General features: G+C 42.4%; 1 pseudogene; it reads right to left on the bottom strand.

Moving 5' to 3' along the window:
• Positions 1–5,979: 5,979 nt before the first annotated feature.
• Positions 5,980–6,872, bottom strand: LOC117307479 (ornithine decarboxylase antizyme 2 pseudogene; annotated as a pseudogene).
• Between the last annotated feature and the right edge of the window lie 2,538 nt (positions 6,873–9,410).

Here is a 9,410-nt window from a genome sequence, read left to right as displayed (position 1 = left end):
CATACGTGCTAACACTTGGCATTTCCCAGCTTTCCAAGTTTTGCCAGTCTAATAAGTGGAAGGTGACATTTCATTGTTGCCTTAATTGCACTTCTCATTATTGATGGTTTTAATTCTTCATAATTCTCTTCACGTGCCTGTTGGGGTTACCACTTTTACAAATTGCCTGTTGATAAATTTTGCCCGTTATTCTATAGGACCTGCTACCTTTCACTTACTTTGGATTTAATTTGGTCTTCTTTTCCTAGTTTCCTGAGATGGAAGCTTAGATCATTGATTTTAGATCTTTCTTCTTTTCTAATACATGCATCGATGCCGTAAATTTCTCTCTCAGCACTGCTTTCGTTGCATCACACAATTTTTGACTAATCGTATTTTCATTTTCATTTACTTCCAAATAGTTTAAAATTCCTCTTGAGACTTCTTCTTTGACCCATGTGTCATTTAGAAGTGTCTTGTTTAATATTCAAGTATCTCAGGATTTTCCAGCTATCTTTGTTATTGATTTCTACTTTAACTCCATTGTGGTCTGAGAGCTGACATTGTATGATCTCTGTTTTAAGTTTGTTAAGGTGTGTTTTGTGGCCCAGAATATGGTCAATGCAGGTGAATGTTCTATCTTGGTGAATGTTCCATATGAGCTTGAGAAGACTGTGTATTCTGAAGTTGTTGGATGGACATCAATTATATCCACTTGATTGATGATGTTTTGTGTTCATGTACGTCCTTACTGATTTTCTGCCTGGTCAGGCTGTCTATTTCTGATAGAGGTGTTGAAGTCTCCAACGATGATAGTGGATCCATCTATTTCTTCTTGCAGTTCTATCAGTTTTGACTCAGATATATTGACAGTCTAATTGTTAGGTGCATACAAGTTAAGGATTGTTGTGTCTTCTTGGAAACTGATCCTCTTACTGTTATATAACGCCTCTCTTTATCCCTGATAACTTTCGTTGCTCTGTAGTCTTCTCCATCCGAAATTAATAAAGCTTTCTCTTAATCGATGTTATCATGGTGTACCTTTCTCCATCCCTTTACTTTTAAACTATTTGTGTCTTTATATATTTTTCCTTTTTTTTGGTTGTGCTGTGTGGCTTGTGGGATCTTAGTTCCCTGACCAGGGATTGAATCCATGTCCTTGGCAGTGAAAGTGCAGAATTCTAACCACTGTACCACCAGGGAATTCCCTATTTGTGTCTTTATATTTAAAGTGTGTTTTTTATAGACAACATAATTGGGTCATTCTTTTTAATCCACTCTGACACTCTTTGTCTTCTAGTTGGTATATTTAGACTGCTGACATTTAAAATGATCATTGAGGGACTTCCCTGGTGGCGCAGTGGTTAAGAATCCACCTGCCAATGCAGGGGACACAGGTTCGAGCCCTGGTCCCTGAAGATCCCACATGCCAGAGAGAAACTAAGCCCGTGCACCACAACTACTGAAGCTCACACTCCTTAGAGCCCATGCGCCACAACTATTGAGCCCACGTGCCACAACTACTGAAGCATGAGCACCCTAGGGCCCGCGTGCCACACTACCGAGCCCACGTGCCGCAACTACTGAAGCCCATGTGCCTAGAGCCCGTGCTCCACAACAAGAGAAGCCACTGCACTGAGAAACCTGTGCACCGCAACAAAGAGTAGCTCCCACTCGCCACAACTAGAGAAAGCCCGCACGCAGCAATGAAGACCCAACGCAGCCACAAAATAAATAAATAAAATGATCATTGACATAGCTGGATTAATATCTACTATATTTGTTACTGTTTTCTATATGTTACCTCAGTTTTCTGTTCCTATTTTTGTCCTCTAATATTTTTTATTCCTTCTGTGGTTTTAATTGAGCATTTTATATGATTCCATTTTCTCTCTTTTCTTAGCATTATCTGTTATGCTTCTGATAACTTTTGATAAAAAAACTTTTTCAGAGGTTTCCCTAGAGTTTGCAATATACATTTACAACTAATCAAAGTCCATTTTCAAATAACACTGTACCACTTCATGGGTACTGGTTATTTACAATAACCAAATATTCCTAATTCCTTCTTCCCATGCCTTGGATAACTGCTGTCATTACTTTCACTTATACATAAGCTATAATCATTGAATACGTTGTTGCTGTTATTATTTTCTCTATTAAGAATAAGAATACTAAAAGTTTTTAATTTTACCTTCACTTATTCCTTCTCTAATGCTCTTCCTTTCTTTATGTAGGTCCAGGTTTCTGACCTATATCATCTCCTTCTCTCTGAAGAACCTCTTTTAACATTTCTTGCAGGACAGGTTTACTGGCAACAAATTCCTTCAAGTTTTGTTTGTCTGAGAAAGTCTTTATTTCTCCTTCACTTTGGAAGGATAATTTCTCAGGATACAGAATTCTAAGTTGATGAGGTTTTTTTTCTCTCAAGATGAAATATTTCACTACACACTCTTCTTACTTTCATGGTTTCTGAGGAGCAGTCAGATGTAATTCTGATCTTTGTTCCTCTGTAGGTAAGGTGATTTCCCCCCTGGCTTCTTTCAGTATTTTTTCTTTATCTTTGATTTTCTGCAATTTGAAGGTATAGTAGGTTTGTTTTGTTGTTGTTGTTGTTGTTGTTTTTATCCTGCTTAGTGTTCTCTGAGCTTCCTGGATCTGTGTTCAGGTGTCTGATATTAATTTTGGGAAATTCTCAGTCCTTATTGCTTCAAATATTTCTCCTGTTCCTTTCTCTCATTCTTTAGTACTCCTATTATGTGTATGTTACACCTTTTGCAGTTCTCCACAGTCCTTGGATATCCTGTTCCATTTCTCTTTTCAGTCATCTTTCTCTTTGCTTTTCAGTTTTGGAAGCATCTATAAACATATCCTCAAGCTCAGAGATTCTTTCCTCAACCATGTCCAGTCTACTAATGAGTACATCAAAGGCATTCTTCATCTTTGTTATCGTGTTTTTGATCTCTAGCATTTCTTTTGGACTCTTTCTTAGAATTTCCATCTCTCAGCATATCTTGCCCATCTGTTCTTGCATGTTGTTTACTTTATCCATCTAAGTGCCCTTAACATAATAATCATAGTTATTTTAAAACCTAATCTGATAATTCAACAGCTCTGTCAGATCTGAGTCTTGTTCTGGTGCTTGCTCTGTCTCTTCAAACTGTGTTTTTTGCCTCTGAGTATGCATTGTAATTTTTTTGAAAGCCAGACATGATGTAAAGGAACTGCAGTAAATAGGCCTGTAGTCATGTGGTAGAGGGGGAAGTGAGGAGGGGAGCCCTATAGTCCTATGATTAGGGCTCAGTGTTTTTTTTTTAATTAATTAATTAATTTTATTTATTTATTTTTGGCTGCCTTGGGTCTTCCTTGCTGCGTGCGTGCTTTCTCTAGCTGTGGTGAGCAGGGTCTACTTTTTGTTGCGATGCACAGGCTTCTCATTGCAGTGGCTTCTCTTGTTGTGGAGCACGGGTTCTAGGCACTCGGGCTTCCGTAGTTGTGGCTCGCGGGCTCTAGAGCGCAGGCTCAGTAGCTGTGGCTCACGGGCTTCGTTGCTCCGTGGCATGTGGGAACTTCCCGGACTAGGGCTTGTACCCTTGTCCCCTGCATTGGCAGGCGGATTCTTAACCACTGTGCCACCAGGGAAGCCCAGGGCTCAGTCTTTTAGTGAGAATGTACCTCTGGATTGTGAACTTCACAAGTGCTTCTGTTTTTTTTCAGCCCCGTAAGTGGAACAGGATGGCTACAGCTGGCTGGAGTTGGGGATTTTCCTTCCCCCAGATTGTTTAGTCTCTGCTGAAACCCCAGCAGGTTAGGCTGGGGTAAAATGGTTTCTTCTGGGGGTGTTAAGAAGAATGGAACCCTCTGACATATTTCAAAATGGTTACTTTTTGTCTCCCCCTTCTGGAAGCATGACCCAATTTTTCTCTGACATTTGCTGTGACACCCTGGTAGAGCTCCTAGAGGTAAAACTCAACAAAAGTTTGGGCGCCTCTATGAGACTGGGCCCCCCTGGAGTTTTTAAATCTCAAACTTGTCCACATGGAGTCTCCAGCAATTCACCAATCACAGCTGAGGTTTGCCTACTGCTGGTTCCCAGGGAGGTCTCTGTCCATGGGTTTCTGCTCTGGTAGCTGTGAGTATCCACCTGTCTGTGTTTCCACTTTTTGGAGCAGTGGTTTGCCCTGTGTCCTCAATTCTATGACAGGTCTAAGAAGGGTTGTTTATTCTCGGTTTTTTTCAGCTTTTCACCTGTTAGGACAGAGTACAGACTTCCAAACTCCTTACCTGCCCAACTGGAAACGGGAAGCCTCTCTGCTTTTTGGTTTGCATGAGTAACTTGTATATTCTATACAGTAATTCCTTATCATTTTTAGATTTACAAATATCTTCTCCCATTCTATCACCTATTGTCCATGGTATCCACTTTTGAACAGATAGCCTTAATTTAGACATTATCAAATTAACCCATGTTTTTCCTTCTGGGTTTGTGCTTTTGAGGTTTTGTATAAGGAGTTCCGTTCTCAACCCAGGTCCCAAAAGTACCCTCTTATATTTTCTTCCATTAGCTGTAGAGTTTTACTTTTCACATTGAGGTCTTTTGTCATTTAGAGTGTACATTTCTATTCGGTGTCAGGCAGGAATCCTACTTTGTCTTTCTCCATCTACTGAGCTGGTTTAATCTGCCCCTGCTTCATTGATGTGCGATGCCTAACAACCGTATGCTCATGGTCTGACTTTGAGTTGTCTGTTCTATTCCATGGTCTATTGGTCTGTTTCTGTGCAAAACAATCTTCTCGTTTTGCTTCGTCTGGCTTCTTACATGGCTTTGCAGTGTGCTGCTCCTCACTCTTGTAAGATTGACTTAATCCTGCTCATCCACATCAATTTTAGAATGAGTATATCAAGTTCCTGGAAAATATACCTGGAATCTTTACTGGGATTTCATTGCATACATAAATTAATTCATAAAGGACTGACTCCTGTGTAACATTAAGTAATTCCATCCAAGAGCATAAAATTTCCCTCAATTTCTTCAGGTTAATTTCTACATCCTTTAGTAGAGTTTTAAAGTTTTCTTCATAGGCTTCTTTTCTTTTCTTTCACAACTTTCAATCAGTTTATTGACACAGTAACACAACACACTTGCCTCCCTGACACCCCCACCCCCTCGCCCAGGCTAGACCTCTCCCCCTTCCTCCCCCCTTAGAACAAGCTATTCAGTGAAAACAGAAAAGGGCAGGCCACTTCTACACCCTCAGTGCCACTGCCAAGCCCAGGGGAGCAGGGTCTCAGGCACTACTCAGAACCTGTCAGGGAGGGGCGCCGTTAGCACTAGACTTAGCCAGGCAGAGGCGTCCAGTCCCTCGGAGCAGATTCTCCCACAACCCCCAGGCCCTGAGCTGCTCTTCCTCTTGCCCTCTGCTGTCTGTGACCCTAGGAAGGACATATCTTGGGCCTGCGGCCAAGAGCGAGAACTTCTGGCCGTAATCTGAGAATTGGAGTTTGGCTAGTGTTTTTTAAGGCCCAGGCACCCCAAGAAAAGCCCTGGTGGTGGAAGTGAACTTCAATGCCCCTATTTTAAATGCACTGATAACATGAAGCAGATTAAGCCAGCTTAACCAAATGCCAGAATAACACGAAGCTGTAAAGGAGGGGTCAGACCTGCTTTCTCCAGGCCAGACACAAATGCACAGAGAGAAGCCCAGGTGGAGTGTCAAAAACAACTGAAGGACACTGCCTAGGGGCTGAAAAGCCTATACTCCGGAGTCCCCAGGGTGACAGGAAGCAAGGAAAGAAAATACACAAGTCTTAAAAACCAAAAAAGAAAGCCCAACGGCAGGGGAACCTCAGCCTGACAGTGCTGTCCACCAGCTCTCCAGGCCTTGCCCCTGGACCCAGACAGTCCCTCCCCCTCTAGGCAATGTCCTCCCCTAGGCTAGATAGAGCACATCACACAGCGCAGTTTAAAAAGCTTCTAATGCCAGTTCATAAACATCTTCATTTACTATTGGTGATTACATGTGAATAATATGTTTATACTGTTCTTTATGGAAAACAATTTCAATGAGTCAACGCTGAGAGCACAACAGGCAACCCTCACCCTGAGCCCCTCAGCGTCCTTCCCTAGACAGCAAGAAGCTCCCTCCTCTGTCCCAGGGCTGCCTAACTTCCCCTCTTCCCCCACTGTGGCTCTTGGGCAAAGCATCCTCTATGACCATCAGTCCTCATCGGACAAGTTCTGGTCCAGGGGGTAAACCATGAACATCACATCTGGTCGAGAGGGGACACAGGGATGGCCTGGACGCACAATCTCAAAGCCCAAGAAGCTGAAGGTCTTCAGGAGTGGAGCTCTGTCTTCCCGGCCCTTCCTGAAGCAGATGAAGACGTAGTGCACTTTCATCTTCTCTTCGGCAGACTCTAGCAGTGCTAACAATCCTTCTTTGCTCCAGTCAGCTAATAATCCATCTGGGATTTCTACAAACAGGCTCTGGCTGGACAGGACTGCATCCCAGGAAGTGACCTTCACCTCGGTGACCTCATACTGGAAGTGGGCGATGTGAGGTTTTCCATCGTTCACAGGGAGGTCCTGGGTCACAGTGAGCTTCTCGTCCTTATATATTAGAGCTGAGAGAGAAGGATCCCTGCCGCCCCCTCGCCCACCGGGGATCTTCGACAGTGGGTGAGGGGCATCAGGCGCACCACAGAGGCCTCGGAACAATGGGCCTGCAGCACTGGAGCTGGGGGCAGTTACTCAAAGGCAAAATACTACTGTCCTGGGTGTTTATCATCCTCGGCGGCTCTGCTCAGGGTGGGAAGAGGCGGCGCAGGGAGTGGGTAGGTGGATGAGTGAGCGGGTGTGGGGTCGCGCGCGCACGCGGGGGCCGAGCTCTGCGGGCTAAATCCCTGTCGGGCAGCGAGCCCAGAGCCCTCCTCCTGCCTCAGCGAGCGCCTGCGTCCAACTCGGTTTCTTTTATATTCTTAGTTAAGTTCATTCCTAGGCATTGTACACGCTTTTTTGCTGCTATTGTAACTAGAAGTTGGTTCTGCTGGTGAAGAAAAATGTTACGGATTTATTTTTTTAGGTTAATATTGTATCTGGGGATTTTACTGAATTCTCTTAATAGTTTTAACAGTCTATCTGTTGTTTCTCTTTGTTTTCATGAGGCAAATGAAAATATTATTTCTACATGATGATAGTTTTTTTAATAGAAGTATAGTTGATTTACACTGTTGCGTTAGTTTCTGGTGTACAGCAAAGTGGTTCGGTTTATACATGTATATGTTTTTCATATTCTTTCCATTACGGTTTATTACAGGCTCTTGAATATAGTTCCCTGTGCTATACAGTAGGACCTTGTTATCTATTTTATATATAGTAGTTTGTATCTGCTAATCTCAAACTCCTAATTTATCCTTCGCTCACCTCCTTTCTCCTTTGGTAACCATAGTTTGTTTCCTACGTCTATGAGTCTCTTTCTGTTTTGTAAGTAAGTTCATTTGTATCATATTTAAAATTCCACATATAAGTGATATATGGTATTTTTCTTTCTCTTTCTGACTTACTTCACTTAGCATGATAATCTCCAGGTCCATCCATGTTGCTGCAAATGGCATTATTTCATTCGTTTTTATGGCTGAGTAATGTTCCATTAAAGAAGATTTTATATATGTGTGTGTGTGTGTGTGTGTGTGTGTGTGTGTGTGTGTGTGTATCTCCATTCTTCTTTACCCATTCAACATGATACTTTTTTTTTTTTTTTTTTGCGGTACGCGGGCCTCTCCCGTTGCGGAGCACAGGCTCCGGACGTGCAGGCTCAGCGGCCATGGCTCATGGGCCCAGCCGCTCCGCGGCATGTGGGATCCTCCCAGACCGGGGCGCGAACCCACGTCCCCTGCATCGGCAGGCGGACTCCCAACCACTGCGCCACCAGGGAAGCCCCAACATGATACTTTTATCTTTTCTCTTCTAATCCGTCTATCTCTTATTCTTTCTTCCTAATAGCTTTGTCTAGAACTTCCATTATTGTATGTTGAATGGTAGCAGTACAGTTGGATTCCATATTTTTTTCCAGATTTTAAAAAGAATGCACTTAAAATCTTTTAAGTATGATTGGTTTAAGTTTTTGATATATCACCTTTACCAAGTTAAAAATGTCTTTCCTATATCCAGTTCGCTAAGTTATTGAACCATAAATAGGTCATGAACTTTATCAAATGCTTTTTCTTCACCAGTTGAGATACTTGTATGATTTTTGTCTTTTATTAATGAGGTGATTTCTGATGTTGAGCCAACCTGAAATTCCTGGGATAAACCCTACTTGATCAAAATAAATTGTTTTAAATATAAAACTGGGTTATATGACTGGGTTAGTTAGCTGATACTTTATTTAGGATTTTTATATCTACATCATAGTTGAAACAAGCCTATTCTTTCATTAATTTTGTCTTTGTCTTTACTGATTTTGGAACCAAGATTACACTGGTTTCATAAAATGATCTGGGCAGCTTTTGCTCTTTTCTAGTTTTTTGGAAAAACTTATAGAAGACAGGAATTAACAGTTCCTTGAAAGTTTGGTACAGCTCCAGAAGTTCATAAACTTTTTACTACCATGACTCCTCCAGCCTCCTTGTTTTCTACTGTTTACCACATACTTTGAAAGATTTGGTTTAGATTAATAAGTGTACAAGTTTTTCTCTCCCTAGGTGGCTACATGCTGTAACGTACACACAGCCCTTAAGAATGCTGCCACCACAAACTCAAGGTCATCCGCTTCAACTGGACTGTCAACACTTTTACTCCCTGGAAGTTAAAGGGTGGCATCCCTCAGCCCTGCCTCAAGTCTCCTCCTTAGCCCTCAGCTTTTACCTTGGCATAGATGACTCAGCCTCCTACTTTATTGAGCAAACGGGACCCCTAGAGACTAGCTCTCCTGACTCTCACCTACCTACTTACAGTGACTGTATATCCACACCCAATCACACCTCTTTCCACCCATCTCAGAAAACGAGATGTCCCTTCTTAAATCCAAGACAATTCCTATAAGTGTGCTTCAAAACCCCATCCCTTTCTCCCAGGGACCTCACTCCTTTCGACATCCTCTCTCTCTCCTAAAATTTAAACCCTCCCTCCCTACAGGGCTCCTTCTCCTCAGACCAGCAACATAATCAAATCTCACCCATCGCCAAAAAATCCCTCCTTTGTGTGCTCTGGGGCAGGCATTCTCACGCACGGCAGGTGGGAGTGTAAATTGGCAAGATCATTCTGGGAAGCAATTTGGTAACCTGAATCAAAAGCCTGAAAAATATTTGCACCCTTTGTCCCAGTAATCCTACCTCCAGAAATCCATCTAAGGAAGTAATCAGAAATGCTGACAAGGAGAGATGTTTAAAAATGTTAATCTCACTGTTATTTTAACAGCAAAAATTGGAAA

Source organism: Tursiops truncatus, chromosome 2 (genome assembly GCF_011762595.2).
Source record: "Tursiops truncatus isolate mTurTru1 chromosome 2, mTurTru1.mat.Y, whole genome shotgun sequence".
Lineage (NCBI taxonomy): Eukaryota > Metazoa > Chordata > Mammalia > Artiodactyla > Delphinidae > Tursiops > Tursiops truncatus.
Note: the sequence above shows the minus strand (reverse complement) of the source record. Positions and strands in the feature narration are given on the sequence as shown.